Source organism: Amblyomma americanum, chromosome 5, assembly GCF_052857255.1.
Source record: "Amblyomma americanum isolate KBUSLIRL-KWMA chromosome 5, ASM5285725v1, whole genome shotgun sequence".
Taxonomy (NCBI): Eukaryota; Metazoa; Arthropoda; class Arachnida; order Ixodida; family Ixodidae; genus Amblyomma; species Amblyomma americanum.
In genome coordinates this window covers 122,651,529-122,669,109 of record NC_135501.1, presented here as the reverse complement: position 1 = coordinate 122,669,109, position 17,581 = coordinate 122,651,529, and the positions used below count along the sequence as shown (strand labels likewise).

The following is a 17,581-nucleotide window of genomic DNA, read 5'->3' as shown; positions in this document are numbered from 1 at the left end:
TGGCATGTGGGAAAGGGGGGGGGGGCGCCGTCTCCGTCCATATGGTTACCGTCGACACGGCACGTAATCCAGGGGCGCAGCGGTAGTTGGTCCTCGGTAGTCCAGGGCAGCGGGTCCACAACAGCAGCATCTCCAGCCACAACAAGGAAGCGGAGGATGAACGCCGCGCACGTCGTTGGGTTGCAGGAGGCAAGCGGCATGGCCCAGGAACAGCCGCAAGGCTGGCGAGAGGCGGGCGAGGACTGCAGTGCAGCCGGGGCTGTCTGCAGGAGGCCACCACGTGGCGGCCGGTGGGAACCGCGAGGAACTGCTACAGGGTAGCACCGTGCCTGGGTACGCAGGATACCGCCGTTTCCGGCGGCGCGTAGGGGCTGTTTCTACAGCCGGGGCGTCAGTCGGCTGGCGCTTGAGGACCGGCGGTCGTGTCCAGGAGCGCGGGATGCGGGCCTGGGCGTACCGCGGGGGCTGCATCAGGATGGCAGAAGGTCAGGAACGCTGGAAACCACCGCGGAAGACGGCGCATCGGGGCCCCGCACGCACCCGTGCGCGCGGGGAGGGCGGAGGCCAGCAGGGAAGCCAGGCTCTCGCCCGGGGCAGCACAGCAGACGTTGAGGTGGTGGGCGAGCCGCCGCCATCGCAGTCAGCTGTGCCGGCTGCTGAGGGTTTGCAGGAACTTTGGCCGTCGCCGCTGCAGCCGACGACTACGGCCCGGAGAGGCTCTCCCGGTAAGCGAGGGTTACCCTAGGAAGGCCTACTAGGAGTAGGGACGCGGGGCGCCTACGCGGCCGACGGGTCGGCGGGAAGCCCTAGTAGCGGCGGAATGGTGCCGGACTGCGCTGAGCGCGCGCGGGGCTCCTCGAGATGGTCCAAAGGGCGGGCCGGGGGGTGGGCAGTGCGCGGCTGGGGTGAGACGGTGTCGTCGTCGGGCGCGAACACGTCTCGGGAGGAGAGGCTGGGTACACCCGCACCCCTCGGAGGTCCAGATGGAACTCAGCGGCCGGAAAGCTCCACGGTGAGCTAGCGGCGTGCCTGCCACATCCTTTTCTTCCACAGACGGCGCCCATGCCACGTCGTTGGAACCGGCGACCACACTCCACACCTCTTCGGAGGCTTCGGTTCCGGCTCAACCGTCCTTAGCGGATTCTGCCCTCCTTTCAGAATTCGTGTCCGCTATCTGCCAGCAGCTGCGCGACCTCATGACTTCCGTCATCGCTACGACTGGCCGCACCGCGGTGCACTTCACGTGTCCAGTGTCGCCGCCTGAATACGGGGGCTTTCCTGAGGACCCAGTGGAGTGGGTTGAGGCCATCAAAACGGCTGCCCGACACTCTACCTGGTCTTCCGACACCACTCTGATCATGGCAGAAGACCGTCTCCGTGGTGCCGCTCAGGCTTAAAAGGTCGGCACTGCTTTACCTGATCGGCTTGGACAGCAACCATCGTGGCCGCCTTCGCCCCACATCGAAGCGTGCATGATGCGAAGTACATGCGGACGCGGTCGCGGCGGCAAGCTCCTGATGACGACATACCTCCGAAATTTATGCGAAGCTCGGTGTTCTTCAGGCTTGCAACATATTGCCACACTACTGACTCCTATAGTGGCGCTCTATCGCGGCTAAACTGTATTACCTGGAAGTTGGCAAGCCTTGAGCCATCTCGGGGCTTGATGCCTCCTCGTCTTCGTCTCTCGCGCTGCCTACTGCCTTGCGCGTGCCAACAGCGTCTTGCACGTAGTTCAAGTAAACGAGTCTTGCGTACGTCAACCGTTTCTCGGTGACATATTTGGTGGAGCCGCTGGGTAGCGGTCCATGTACACTGACCTCGAGGACACCCTTGACATCAGTTCTCACCGAGTGGCTACAACACCAGTCCACAAGGCGAGCCGCCGCCTCCGAGGCCTACAACCAGAGTTCGGCCAACTCGCAAGATCAGCAAGGGCCATGACGTCCGCTGCGGCTAGCCAGACAAGTCAGCATTCCGGGAATGCCCCGCCGTTCGTCCTTCACACGCCTCGGTCGCCCCCATCATTCCACGGTGAGAGGTTTGAGGACGTCGAAGACTGGTTGGCCAGCTTTGACCGTGTTGCGGGCTTCAACGAGTGGGACGGCGAGCGCAAATTACGGAATGTGTCCTTCGCACTACAGGACTCGGCCAAGACGTGGTATGAGAACCGCGAAGCTTCCTTCACCAACTGGGAGATTTTTCGCCGAGAGCTCTTAGCCACGTTCAACACCAGCGACAGAAAAGAGAAGGCTGAAATCGCCTTGCAATCGAGGTAGCAGCAGCCGAACGAGAGAGTCGCCATTGTCATATAGGACATGACGCGGCTCTTCAACCGCGCCGACCCTCCTATGCCCGAGGACAAGAAGGTATGCCACCTAATGCGCGGCGTCAAAGAGCAATTGTTTTCCGGACTGGTACGTGACCCGCTAAGAACGGTGGCCGACTTTGCCGAGGAGGCAACAAGCATGAAGCGTTCTCTGCAAAAACGGGGCGCGCACTACGGCCATCAGGCTAATGTAGCAGCCGCTCACCACTGTACGCCCACGTCGCTACCCACTCAGGAGCTTCGAGAGCTTGTGAGGAGCTGTGTGTGCGAGGAACTCGAGAAACTTCGCTTCGAAGCTCCACAGGTCAGCGTCGCTGCCATACCGGACGTGGTCCGAGATGAATTCCGGCGAGCTGTTCAGCCGCCACCAGCTCCGCAGCCAGCACCCTATGTGATGACATATTCAAGCACTACAAATTCGTCCTGGGCCTGTGAGTCAAGCCTTTTCACCGTCACTCCTGTGCCTTCACTGCGGTACCCAACTGCAGCTGTAGCCGTCGTACCGCAGGAGCCCCTGTCCACCATGAGCAAAGCGCACGTTTGGAGTACGCCAAACAATAGGCCGCTATGCTACCAGTGCGGGGAGCCCGGCCACATCCTCCGCCACTGCGCCTACTGCAGAATCGGCTTAAGGGGGTTTCCACCTGACGCACCTCGACCACGCTACGGAGAACGGCCGCGGAACATCGAGCAGTATCTCTCCGATAACGTGCGCCCAACGACCTCGCGGCGACGCCAGTCCCGGTCGCCATCCCCAAGAAGGTTTTCTTCGCCAAGCCGCCCGTCTTTTTATAGCCAGTTCAGAGGCGCGTCCCCACATCGGGAAAACTGAAGACGGCGTCCGCCGGTGGTAGGGCCGCCGCTATTGGATCAAGTCAAGAGCCTCCACCCGCCGATTCGCGGCTAAGATCCGACCGACGACGACCTCACCCTAAGACCTCAACGACGACGACGGGCTGTGACCGACTGGTGTCTGCCGAAATCCCAAATAATCGCTGATAATCGCGATGTGACCGCACTTGTGGATACCGGTGCTGACTTTTCTGCAATCAGCAGTCGGCTAGCTACGGCCCTCAGAAAGGTTCTGACCCCTTGGTCTGGACCCCAGATCCGTACCGCCGGCGGCCATGTGGTTACGCCTATTGGCGTCTGCACGTCACGAATCCAGATCCGCGGTGCTAATTTCCCTGGTTGCTTTGCTGTGCTGCCCGAGTGCTCTAAAGACCTGATACCTGGTTTGGATTTCCTTCGGGAGTACGGTGCTGTCACTAACCTTCAGGAGATGGTCGTGTCATTTTCCACTCAACCCCCTGTTGACGGCGATTCCGAGCCACGCGGGACTAAGTTACGCGTCTTTGGCGACCACGTATTAATCCCGTAAAGAGCTAGCATGTTTGTTACCGTAGATTGCGACAACATCACTGGAACTCGTGGCATCGCTGAAACCAACATATCGCTGCTCCTTGGTCGAAAAGTCAGCGTTGCTCGCGGAATTGATAAGCTGAACAATGGCCGAACCGAGCTCTTGGTAACCAATTTTGGCTATGAATCTCAGTGTTTGCCTGGCAGAACAGTTATTGCGTATTTCGAAGAACTCAGCGAATTCGCGGGACAGCATGCTTTGTCCGAAGCCTCGGCATCAGTGGAGGCACCGACCACTTCCATAAAAACTGACGTGGACCCGAACCTCCCGACTAAGCAGAAACGCTGTCTCGAAAGCGTTATCCAGTCTTTCTGTGACTGCTTCGCCTCGACCTCTATGGTTAGGCATGCATCGCTCACAAAGCATCGAATTATAGTCGACGCCAGCCAACGGCCGTTATGTCAGCCGCCTTACCGAATCTCTTCAAAGGAGCGTGATGCCATTCGCCGCCAAGTTCAAGAAATGCTCCAGGACGACGTTATACAGCCGTCGACGAGCCCGTGGGCGTCGCCTGTTGTTCTAGTAGCAAAGAAAGATGGAACCCTACGGTTCTGCGTTGATTACCGACGTTTTAACAAAGTCAGAAAAAAAGGATTTTTATCTTCTCCCGCGCATTGATGACTCCCTGGATCAGCTGCGCCACGCCAAGTACTTATCATCGCTAGATTTACGCAGCGGCTTTTGGCAAATCGAGGTGGACGAACGCGACCGGGAAAAGACCGCCTTTATTACACCGGACGGTCTGTACGAATTGTCACAATCTTAGGCAAACTATTCCACCACCTAAAAAGAATGCCTGGCCATTGTGTGGGCAGTGACCAAATTTCGCCCGTACTTATATGGCCGCCCTTTCAGGTTCGTCAGTGCCCACCACTCGCTGTGTAGGTTGACGAACCTCAAAGATCCCTCAGGACGGCTTGCACGATGGAGCCTTCGACTTCAGGAATTCTATGTCACCATCGTCTATAAGTCTGGTAGGAAGCACAGTGATGCCGACTGTTTGTCTCGTGCTCCTATAGAGGACCCCCGGGCTGACCCCGACGACGATTCAGTTTTTCTTGGCGCCATCTCCACGTCCGTTCTGATTCAACACCAACGAGACGAATGTGAGCTACAGCCCCTCATTGAGTATCTGGAAGGAAGCGCTCAGTATCCCCCGCGAATCTTCTCACGCGGACTGTCGTTCTCTTTACGCGACGGCATCCTGTAGAAGAAAAATTACAGCCCGACGGAAGCTGTTTATCTGCTCGTCGTGCCAACGGCCCTTCGCGACGAAGTCCTGCAGGCGTGCCATGATGACCCATCTTCTGGTCACCTGGGTTTTTGTCGAAATTTGGCACGAATATGGCAAAAGTACTACTGGCCTAGGGTTGCCGCAGTTGTGAAGCATTACGTAAGAACTTCCCGTGAGTGCCAGCGTCGCAAGACGCTGCCGACTAAGCCAGCCAGCCTACTGCAGCCTATTGATCCGCCCCAGGTCCCCTTCCATCAAGTCGGCTTGGACTTACTCGGCCCATTTCCGGAGTCCTCACTGGGTAACCGCTACATTGTGGTCGCCACCGACTACCTAAGCCGATACTGTGAGACTAAACCTCTTCCCCGTGGTACCGCTGACGAAATTGCGAACTTTTTTATCCAAAACATTGTGCTTCGTCCATCGTTTTAACTGACAGGGGAAAAGCGTTCACCTCGGCCCTTACTTACCCATGAGGTTATGCGCCTGAGCGGCACCAGTCACCACAAGACAACCGCTTACCACCCTCAAACCAACGGCCTCACCGAACGGCTCAACAAGACGATCGCCGACATGATTTCCATGTATGTCGATGCGGACCACAGGAACTGTGACGCCATACTCCCTTACGTCACATTTGCCTATAATACTGCCGTCCAGGAAACGACACGCTTCACTCCATTTCGTTTAGTACATGGTCGCGAAGCCACAACCATGCTGGATGCACTGCTGCTTCCAGCTAGCACTACCTCCTCTGTAATGGGTGCTGCCTAATATGTTCGTTACGCTGAGGCCGACCGCCAACTCGCTCGACAGCGCATCCGGCACCAGCAAGTTCACGACGCTCGGGGCTACAACCTCCACCATCGAAATGTGCGTTACCAGCCCGGCGAACAAGTCTGGCTGTGGAGCCCAATCCGCATGCGAGGGCGCTCTGAGAAGCTTCTACGCCGATACTTTGGCCCGTAAGAGGTTCTTCGCCAGCTCAGTGAAGTCACCTACGAAGTTCTTCCCCAGGGAACCGTTCGCTCTTCTAGACGGCCGACCTCAGAAGTTGTCCACGTCGCCCGGATAAAGCCGTACCACGCCCGCTAGCCCTTCGCGCTTGTCTACACCGTACGCCAGACACATGCGACCACCTTTGTTGTCCTGCCTCCCATTGCTGCCGCACCGAGTCGGTGTCTTTCACAGAGGGGGAGTAATGCCACACTACTGACTCCTATAGTGGCGCCGTATCGCGGCTAAACTGTATTACTTGGCAGTTGGCAAGCCTTGAGCCATCTCGGGGCTTGATGCCTCCTCGTCTTCGTCTCTCGCGCTGCCTACTGCCTTGCGCGTTCCAACAGCTTCTTCCACGTATAGTTCAGGTAAACGAGTCCTGCGTACGTCAACAGTTTCTGTGTGACAATATCTTGCGGCCCACGCCCGCGGCTAGGTAGTACATAGTCGATGGACTGCATGATGCAACTCATGCGTCGATCCTGGCCAGCCTGGCGACCGACAGCCTGCATGTGCACCTTGGTTCTCCAAGCTGCCGCCTTGCACGACACCGCCACTAGCCGCGGGGTATTTTCTGAAGCCGGGCCGTCTGCCGTGGCTCCCCCGCCGCGCTGAGGGTGCTTTCAATGCGGCCGACAGGGCCACATTTCTAAAGAATGCCCCAAGTTTTCCCGCAGTGCGTCCACTTCCATAAGCACCCTCTTCCTTTCCTGCCGGTGCATGTGGAGGGCGTCGGAGAGTTGAGCGCTCTCGTCGATACCGGTGCTGAGCTCGGAGAGTTGCTTCAGCGCCACGCGCTGGTCCCTCTCCGCCCTTGGACCTCAGCCCCACTACCCGGCTTAGGAGGAAGCACTGTTCCTGTGGGCGACATGCGAACAGAGGCGGGCAGCAAGGTCCTGATGACAGCCGCCTTGCGGACTTGCCCGCTGACCTCGTCATGGGCGCCGACTACCTCCTGTCGGGCGACGCTTCTTTCACCATCTGCGGCTCAGACTGCAGCTCAGCCCGTTCACTATCGTCTCCAGTCTTCCCGCTATCGACCCTAGGTAACACACAAGGTGATCAAAACGTTTATTTCAGAGATAAAACGGATAAAAGGACTTTTAGATCGAAATAAGCGCATTCAAGTCGTGTTTTACTCAAGGATTTGATCTGTCCACGCTATGTACACATTTAAAAGAAACCTTTAGAAGACGGGCCCTATATCTGCCATCTCAAAGGCGTCTTAAAGCCAATTGAAGTTTTGGCGGGAAAGGCATCTTATTTTGGCGGGCTTTTTGGTCTCAGTTCACGGACACAGGGCAGAAGGCCTATTTAAGACCCATAATAGACAGAAGTCCTGGCGGGCTTTTTGTAGTGTACGTACGGGGCGGAGAACGCGTTCTAGTACTGCCCGTTTTAAGACAGAAAATTGACGACAGAGGCAACAGAGGTTTCTGCAGAAAGGCGCATCTAATTTTGGTGGGCTGTTCCGGCTCGGCATTTTTCTCTGTGGGCAGCTGAAAGAACAGAGATACCGATTGTTCTTTCATGCTGGCAGGCGGCGGCGGCGGCCCCGCCATCTTTGCTGCCTCCACGGTGCATTTGCACGCCTGAAACGGCGTGCGCTCTCTTCAGGATTCCTGCACCAAGCTTGATTCATGATGCACAGGTTCCTCATCTTGGCGCTAACTTTGGGGGCCCGCGCCTGTGTTTGCACTAACCCTTACCGCAACTCTGTGGTGTTTCAGCAGCGGATCACTCGTCGCTCGTCTGGCTTCTCCGCTGCGCGGCAGCGATTGCTTGTGCCTTCGTGCGCTGGCCCTGCTCTTCAGGCGCCACCGCTATGTGTGAGTACCCTGTAGAAATCCCATCATCGCCCGGTACACGTCCAGCAGTGGTTTTCGTGAGAACCTTCACGTTCCTGCAGCTTTATATCCGCGTCGCTGTTAAAGCAAGGTTAAAACAGTTGTTCCTTTGTCCGTGCAATTTACTCGCTGCACGATAGATGTCGCGCGTTCATCCCTTCGCGCCACCGGTACCCGGTGGCACCCAGCTGACCCTTTGCCTCTGTTTGACCTTTCCGCCGTGCAGCAACCGTCAAGTGCGCACACTTCGCGATGTTCCCCTGCTCGGGGTACGTTTCCAGCGTGATGCGTCCTCGTGCCCCTAAGTGCATACCATTTACCAGTGCTGCTGTCCGACCTCAAGAAATTGTCGCCACCTCTACGTGCGCCTAATCGCTTTCATGCCCTGCTCTTTAGCTGTTGCAGCTGCAGCGTCTCACTGGGCTGATACGGTACATCCGTGCCCTAGTGCAACCTGGGCGAAGCTGACTCTACAGTGAATCGTGCTTCCTGAATGCCGCAGCGACTCTATAATGTATCTGATAGCTGGTGCAGCTGCAGCAGATGAGGTCACCAGGTAACTGCAGCAGATACCATCGGAATTGGGCCTGGAGGCTCCTCTTATCTTGCGGATGTCATATAGACTTACCTGCCATCGCATGTCCCGCCGCCCATTGTCATTGTCCCGTACAAGCTGGGGTGTGCGGTGCTAAGTGTGTCATTCGATCCATCTCTCTCATGTGTCCTGGATTAGCACTCAGGAACCATAATTTCTCCTACTCGCTGCCGCGTCCCTGTCTGCCTCCGGGCTTTATACACACCCAATCCACCCACAATCCCGTTCTCCAATCTCCAGTTGCGAGCAGTGCTAGCTTTAAAGGTGAGCAGAACTGTAAGTCTTTATGCCCTAATATTGTCACAGTACTCTTCCTGTCTTGCTCACATGCATGTGTAAGGCTTGATTCGCTTCTTGTTTCAAATTAGTATACCGAGTCTGCTATGGCTCTTGCCAAGATAATTGATTCGCCGCGCTTGTGTAGTCTCCTTGCCTACGAAGGCGAGAAGACTACATAAGCATGGCGAATCAATGTCCGGACAGGCCCAGAATATGCCCACATTTTTTTTTTTAAACTGGACCAGAGCTGTACTTAAAGTACCATTACTTTTTTTATCAGAAGCAAAGCCGACATGTGCACGCCAAGCAGAGGGCGCATTAAATATCTGGATCAAAACAAATCGACGAATTTCTGTGCGCGCGTTTTGCTTAACTGTTCTGTTTTTGAGGTGCAGCCTATAGGTCAATAACTTCGTGTTATATAGAAGTTATTGCGAGATGAAATAACAATCGGTATGCCACACAGTCTGTACAAGGAGGCGGGGAAGTTCACGATCTGCTTGTGCCTCGTTATTTTAGTTTGGTTTAGGCCATTGCGCCATCGGCGATGCAGTCAAGGCCATTTTTATTTTTCTTGTTCTGAACCATCATTTAACGAATGTTTCGTGATATAAGAAGGCTGGGCATACATGTGCATGCCACCGCGACTAGGAAAAGTAGCAGGTCTCAGGAGATCGTGAATGGGGTGTTAGCTGCTTTATTTTTTTGTTGCACCATTCGTCTGCATCAGATCATGGTGATATGACTTATTCCAGGTAAGCTCTTTTTTTCTCCCTACCTCATTTAGTGCGACCTGATCAGATGCTGCTTGTGGCGTTTGTTTCGGATTAAATATTTTATTCATCGTAATAAACAACGCTGTTCTGATATTTTTTCTCATCTGCGCGGAACAGCATCCGCTGACGCCAGAATCAAGCTTGCAGTGTGCACCAGGATTGTTATGCAGTGCACAGTGGAAGCTTGATGTGGGCCCACAGCTGTTCTAGCTCCTCTTTTGCTGAACAAAACGAACAAAATTAACGGTAACGAAATGGGGGCTACAAATGGTATTTCAAACATCCTTTAAACTACCTGCATTCGTATAGAAAAGGTCTCCCTGTTGCTCATTCCTAGACGTTTTGTCCGAAATTTGGAAGAGATATTTTGTAGACCATGTGTTGAAGATTCTTGGTAAAGTAATTTGTCTACTTAGGGAGGGTTAAGACCCCTGATCCTGATCGAGAGAGAGAAATAACTATAAGAATAATTAAGAAAGGGGTGGAGCGCATATGGAAGGTTCTCTCAGATCTTGAATGGCAATTTACCAATATCACTCAAGAGAAAAGTATACAGCAGTTGTATCTTACGAGTGCTCACCTGCGGGGAAGAAATATAGAGGCTAACGAAAAGGATTCCGCTCAAGTTAAGGACAATGTAGCCGGCCATTCAAAGAAAAATAATAGGTGCAACATAAAGAGGCCGCAAGAGGGCAGAATGGGTGAGGGAACAAACGCGGGTTAATGAGATCCTAGTTGAAATCAAGAGGAAGAAATGGGCTTTTCCAGGGCATGTAATGCGAAGGCAAGATAAACGCTGGTTCTTAAGGGTAACGCAGTGGATTCCAAGAGAAGGCAAGGGTAGCAGAGGGCGGATGAGGTTAAGAAGTTTGTCGGGACACGATGGGTGCAGCTGGCAAAAAACAGGTTTAATCGGAGAGGCCTTTGCCTGCAGTGGGCGTAGGCAAGCTGATGATGACTACGTCTAAAAGACAGCTTTTGAATCTTCTTTTGACCCGGACATTGGGCGAGCTAGGTTACTGATTTAAGACTTAACAAGCTGAAAACGAACTTTCCACCCCGTTTTGCTGCACATAGTTACTTTGAAGACGTCTTACATCTCAGTCTATCCTTGCTGGGACCTACCCGAAGGGGAACCTGTCGACCCTCGACCCTTGCCCGCCTTGCTCCGCCGACACGGCGACATTTTCGTGGAGAGCAGCGCCCATCTCCCAAGCACTGATGTGATTGTCCACCGTATACCGACCGACAATCATCCAGCCATGTGGGCCACTTCTACGTAACGCAGAGTGCGAGCACACTGTAATAGCTGAACAGGTACGCGACATGCTGGCCGCTGCCGTTATAAGGCCATCGTGTAGCCCTTGGGCCGCACCCATTGTTCTTGCATGGAAAAAAACCGCACTTTGAGATTTTGTGTAGACTACCAAGAGCTTAATAACCATACCATACATGACACTGACGTGCATCCCCGTGTCGACGACGCAACTGACACCGTCCGGCACATCAAATTGTTTTCGTCTCTAGGCCTGCGCTCAAGGTATAGGCACGTAAACATCGCGGAGGACGACAAACACAAGACTGCTTTCCGTACTTCCTCAGGGCTGTACGAATTTAATCGCATGCCTTTCGGGCTGCGCACTGCTCCCAGCACTTTCGAGCGCGCTATGAACATAGTGTTTGGACCTCTCAAAGATCGTGCCTGCGTGGTCTACTTAGATGACATTTTAGTTGTCGGCAAAAGTGACGATGAACATCTCCAGAACCCGCATAACGTCCTCGGGAGACTCTACGCAGCTGGCATCCAGCTGAGCCGTGAGAAATGCCAGTTCAGTCTATCTGAGATTTCGTATTTCGGTTATAAGATTTTTGCAGACGGCGTTCGCCCATTTCCTGAATGAATAACTACCGTCACAAACTATCCCATACCCGCCACTACAAAGCAGCTCCACACGTTCCTTGGCATGGCTTCCTATCTCCGCAAATTTGTTCCCAACTTTACCTCCACAGCGGCTTTCCTCACCAATTTTTTGAAGGGTAATAATTATAATAGTAATAAGAATAATTGGTTTTTTCAGGTAAGGGAATGGCGCAGTATCTCTCTCATATATCGGCGGACACCTGAACCGCGCCGTAAGGGCAGGGATAAAGGAGGGAGTGAAAGAAGAAAGAGAGAGAGAGAGATGCCGTAGCGGAGGGCTCCGTAATAATTTCGACCACCTGGGGATCTTTAGCGTGCACTGACATCAGACAGCACACGGGCGCGTTAGCGTTTTGCCTCCATAAAAACGCAGCCGCCGCGGTGGAGTTCGAACCAAGGTACTCCGGATCAGTAGCCGAGCGCCCTAACCACTGAGCCACAACGGCGGGTTGAAGCAGGGTGAGAATTTTATATCGTGTAAGAGGCAACAAAAAGCTCTCCAGACGCTCAAAGACCAGCCGACTCGATTCCCGGTGCTAAACCACTGCCGCGCCTGCCATGGCGCGAAGAACGGACAGGCGCGGACAACGCCTATAACTGAGGGGCTTTGTCCCCTGTCTGTCAGGCCGAGCAAAGCGCGCCCCCTCGACTCCCGAGAGAACAGCACTAGCCCAGCCACGGACCAGCGAGGCAGCATGCGCCAGCCTTTGGGGCGGCTCCGTCGTGCTCCTCAGGCCGTCGGACTGTCGCAGTGCCCGGTGAACAATTTTTGTTTAGTTTGTCTTCCTCAGCGTTAGTGCACTTTAGGTGCAAAGATTTCGTTGTAGTGTAATCTCTCTCGATTGTTACTTTGCACGCGTTGCATTGTGTTGTAAATAACTTTGTATGTGCATGTAGGGGTAGTTGTGAAATCCTTTGTATCGACGCTTTGCTGTATAAACTTTGTTTTGTTTGTGAACCTTTAGCTCCGACCCATTCTCTGGCTGGCGACCAGCGAAAGCTGGCCACCAAACGACCACCCGCCTTCTCACTTTGTTGCTCGTCTCCAGCTGAGTTTTCCACGCTGAGTCGAGGGTACCTCCTTTGAGATCGAGCCCGCTACGCCTACACGTTCTAAGGGTGTCTGGGAGTTCACGCCTTAAACTGCGCGAAGAGGTGACAACCGGCTACCAACACAACCTGCTGGTGCGGAAGAAAGTAATGGTGCGGGAGTTATATCTTACCAGCATTCAGCTACGGAGCAGAGACGCGGACGCTAAGGAAAGGTGTTCAGCTTAAGTTAAGGACAACGCAGCCAGCTGTCGAAAGAAAATGGCAAGTGTAACATTAGGAGACCGGAAGAGGGTATAGTGGGTGAGGCAACAAACGTCGGTTACTGACATCCTAGTCGAAAGCAAGAGGAAGGAATGGGCTTGGGCAGGGCATGTACTGCGAAGGCAGGATAACCACTGGTCATTAAGGGAAACGGAGTGCATGCCAAGAGATTGAGAGCGTAGCAAGGTGCGGCGGATATGCGGGTAGAATAGATTAATATTAAAGAGGACAGCGTTAACTGGAAAGACATGAGAGAGGCCTTTGCCCTGTCGTGGGCGTAGTCAGGCTGCTGATAATGATGATGACGTGCACTGAAACCGCACTGAACACGGGCGCATTTTGCGTTTCGCAATTATCGAAACGCAAAAGGCGCACTTGTGCTGTGCGATGCCAGTGCACGATAAAGATCCCCAGGTGGGCGAAATTACTCCGAAGCCTTCCCCTCTTTCTTTCGCTCTTTATTCTCTTTCTCTCCGTGGAAACCGTTCCAGACCTGAACGCTGTCTCTTTGCCTCTGAACTTCTTTCGTTTTTTCGCACAATCAGGGAGGCACTGCTCCCTCTTCGTGACGGCGATGGAAGTGGAGGACATTAGGACTCCTCTAGAACTGGGTTTCTCCGCGGCTGCCGCCCAGAGCAAGCGCTTCTACCAATCGAGCGAGTTAAGCAGCCAGGCCACCGAGCTGCACTCAGCCACAAGCGAGGACTCCTCGGCGGACGACGGGTTCGTCCCAGTGATGAGCAAGAAGGCCAAGAGGAGACAGCGTAAGAATGAGGACTCCTCCTCATCAAGTAGATCTACCGTCATCACGACGCGTGCTGCATCGTCACATACAGTCCTGTTTGCGCCTGAAACGCCCACCGACAACCTCAACCTGCTGAACAGGCAAGCTACATCGGTGTTCTTCGAGGCTTGAGTCCTGGAAGTGATCAAGTGCGTCAGGCTCAACACCCGAAGGAGCCTCCTTGCCATCAATGTAACGGAGCGGAGCGCCTTGAAGAGTGCAGTCACCATCACGAAGATCGGAGACATCCCCGTCCGCTCTCTTGTTCTTGAAAACAGATGCAACCGCTGGCGTTATTTACGGCTTCTACGTGACCATCTCTGACTCATATCTGCCAATTCTAATTAAACCAGCGACGAACACCATCAAAATGGGTAAGGTTCACCGCCTCGGTGAGTCAAGGTGCGTCAAGCTCACCTTTAAGGGCGACTGTATTTCATCGCATGTGAAGTTTGGCCACTTTCCACGTGCAGTTCGCCCATTCGTCCCGAAGCTGCTTCAATGTCGGAAGTGCATGAACATGGGCATGCCAGTGGTGTTTGTAATAACACCATGCGTGCCCGCGCTGCTCTGAGCCACACAGCGGTGACATTTGTCGTGCTACTGTCTTGAAGGGCGCCAACTGCCGTGGCTCTCATGACGCTTCTTCGAAAGTCTGTCCTCGCCTGAAGAAAGTACGGGCGGTGTTGAAGCAAATGGTGCGAGACCACTCAATGCACAAAGATACCGCAGCTACGGTGCGTCGGCGTCGTTCTCGTCGCTGATTTTTTACTAGAAAAGCGGCTGACAGCGGCAGGAAAGCCCCCATCGCTACTGCTACTTGTCCTCCCCCTCCACAGAGTAATGTAAGCCCGGTGACTGGTGAAGCCGAGAAAAGTGCTGTAGAGGTGACATGACCACCGCTGCCGCAGCCACGCACGACCTCGGTGTCTGAGCAGACGCCACGTCTTCACTCTCCTAGGCCTACAGCTGAGCGAGCCCAAGGCAGAGATCAAGCCGTAGATGAGGAGGTGCAGGTGATCGCCATCTTGAGGTCCCTTGTGAACGCCATGCGTGTGATGCTGGCTAGGTTTCACTCGCCAGCAGCACGGAATGCTCTGCAGGTACTGAGCGCGCTAAATCTAGTCCTCAGTTTTTCTCAAGTGCGTGAAAAGGTGACACTATTTCGTGGATAAAACGTGTGACACACAAATGCCGTCTGCACTCTCCGTGCAAACTATCCAAGCTTTTAAGCCGCATTTATTTTGGCTTGCGATGCTTCACGGATATTTCTGCTTTCTGGGAATGTACAATTAAGGCACAGCCTGGCCCCATGTGCGGCCCGTAGGATTGAACCAGTGTGTATGACACGCAAGTTCGTCTGAACGCTAGCGCCCTCAAATGAATGCGCTGACAGCTGCATTGACCCACCTGTCGATCAGCAACTGCACGAAAATGGAACAAACTTTACACACATTAGGTACTTCCTTCAAGCTTTCTTTTCAAACAGTTTTCATTCCGGCGACAAATCAAAGGTCAATGTGACCCTACCCGGCACGTCAAGTCGACGATTACCCCACCCCCCAGCGTCAAGCACACGCCCAATCTACAACCTCCTCTGACTTTAAACAGACCCTTAGAGAAAATATGAATGGGACTACTCTAGGCTGATACCTCACTCTCTGGGGACACAACCAGCACTTTTTATGCGTGAGAAGTTGCCACTGTGTTGAGAAAACCGCAAATTCTTCCCTTTCGTGCTCTTATACACACTCTATATCAACGCCAGTAGGGAGGGTGAAGGCGTGAGCGTCCAGTCTTGGGCGATTCAGATAAAACGAAATAAAAGAAAACCGCTCGTGCCGCTGATCAGACGGCCCTTTAATAGCGTATTCCTCAATAGAAGAGACCGCCATGCTGCTTATAATAATCTGCGTTGGAATGTGATCCCCTCGGCAGAAATATACCCTGATCGAGAGGCGATCTAGAGAGCAAAAAAAAAAAAAAACATTCCGTCCAAAGGTTTATCACACCGGGCGTTTAGGCGCCGACTAGGCACCTTCTTCAGGGTTGACTGCGGCGAGAGAAACGCTTCTTTTTACTTTTTTTCCGGTGGCGTCACACTTCTGAAGGTGGAGTCGAGGCCGTATGGCCATACAAAATTGGAGCCAAGTAACACGTGCATACGAGCGGTAGCTGTATCAAATCATCTATTCCGTGGTCGAGTTTATATTCTGTGCTTAGGCTTGCATATAGCATAAATTTTTATATCGCACACTTACCCGTCTAGCGCACTCTCGGTGCGCTGCAATAGCAGATGGCACATTTCCTGCTCTGCAATTAAAATATACCCGAAGTCCATCATTAGTGTACCGAACGGTCGGAAGAGTGTGAAACATTCAAAGGCCCAAACGTTCTTTCGACTAAAATATTTGAAGCCGAAGACATATTCTACAACCTTTTAAAAGTGCGCTATTTTTCTCCATCTTTCATAACTGCATTTAGAAAATTTAGCAGGAGAAACCAGGAAATTCATGCCAGACCATGCTAGCAACACAGAGGAGCACGATACGAGACAAGCACGTAAAAAAGCGAAGAACAGGCCGCATGCTAAACTGTTTTACAAATTGTAATTGGCTAATGCTCCGAGAGTGTGCGTTTCTCATTCCCGACTGTTGCGGAGTGCCTAAAAGTATTTCTCCGGTTTTACATGCAGGCAAGTGATAGCCCTCAGAGGATTGACAATATAATTTTTTTTATTAGAAAGACTTCGAAATTTGGCGATGAAAGAGAGATTCTACCGCCAGTTTCTGAATATCTACGACTGTATGTCTTTCAATCGGAAATCATTCCTTGCATGATCCCGTCCTCCTCAGCATTTATGTGCTCAGTACTTTAGAAATTATGTAAAAGTGTAAAACGGGTATTTCACTTAAACAACGCTTGCACTATGTGGGCAAATGGTGAGCTTTCATAAAAACTGTTCGGTAATTTAAATACTGTCTTCCGTAACCTCTAAAATTACTTCACGCCTGGTAAAAGCAGTAACCTAAAGCGTCTCTACATAATTATCCATATATCCTGAACCTTAACTCATATTAAGCAGGAAAATTGTACGAAAATTCTTATTTTGTGTTCTCAGGCGTCAAATTTCTGGTACTTACTTGACCGTTGCGGCAAATGTTAAAATGATTAGCAGAATAAATACACCAGCTTTCATTTCTGTGAGTTAATAAGTCGGTATATATCAAAGGATAGCGTTGCACTGACACATCTGAAAATCCAGGACGCTTATGTGTAATCAACTAAGAAATGCTGACGTCTGACGTAGCCTGCGCTATCTGGCTAACGCATCCACTTGCCCAATGCGAGAGGCAGTCTTTCAAAAAGGTTGAAACCGCCGTTTTAATTCCATCACACGCATACACAAAGTCTGATTGCTCAATTACTCAATCTGCTCAGTTTTGACATTCCATCAAAATGTCGTCCATATATCTGAAAGCAAGTTACACATTATAAGCACCAGTCCAAATTAACCAGATGCGTCGCCTAAGCCACCCTATGTGGCAAAAAACTGTGGGGACTCTCAAATAAGCTTAGGAATGGAATGCGATCGCATTATATTTCACACTTGCCGCATCTTCTGCTGCACCTTCTGTGCGAGTTTGCGTCAATTTCTTGGCAGGTTTTGATCCATCAACCACCATATTTGGTGCCATAGCTGCAGCAGCATGCATTTTTTATGTTGTGACGGTGCCGCCATTTACATATATTTTTTCCTGAATTTTGTTTCGACTGTATAGCCGCCGCATAAAAACTACGTCGCTTAACGAATATTAATACGTTTGGAACATACGGTGGGATATTCATATCATATTTTAAACATATTATATATTCATGAATGCACTAAAAATATGCAAGAAATAGGCTCCTGAAATTTCATGCACGGTATTCTAAATGTATTCTTAAAATTTTTAAACAAGAATTCAGGAGGGCTCTTTGCTGACCTCAAGTGCGGTGAGGCGAATGCCTTTAGCGCGGTGTTTCTGCTTGTGTCACTGATGTGTGGTTAAGGTGTTAATTAAGTGCACAATTTTTGTG

At 52.3% G+C, this 17,581-nt stretch overlaps 1 long non-coding RNA gene across 1 annotated transcript in view; it reads right to left on the bottom strand.

Moving 5' to 3' along the window:
• Positions 1-16,854, bottom strand: part of LOC144134992 (uncharacterized) — a 30,963-nt gene extending 14,109 nt beyond the window's left edge. Inside the window, exons 1-2 of the long non-coding RNA XR_013315328.1 lie at positions 16,645-16,854; positions 15,763-15,814 (exon numbers count right to left, since the gene is read on the bottom strand). This is a non-coding gene — a long non-coding RNA (uncharacterized LOC144134992). The remainder of the gene's footprint in view (positions 1-15,762; positions 15,815-16,644) is intronic.
• Between the last annotated feature and the right edge of the window lie 727 nt (positions 16,855-17,581).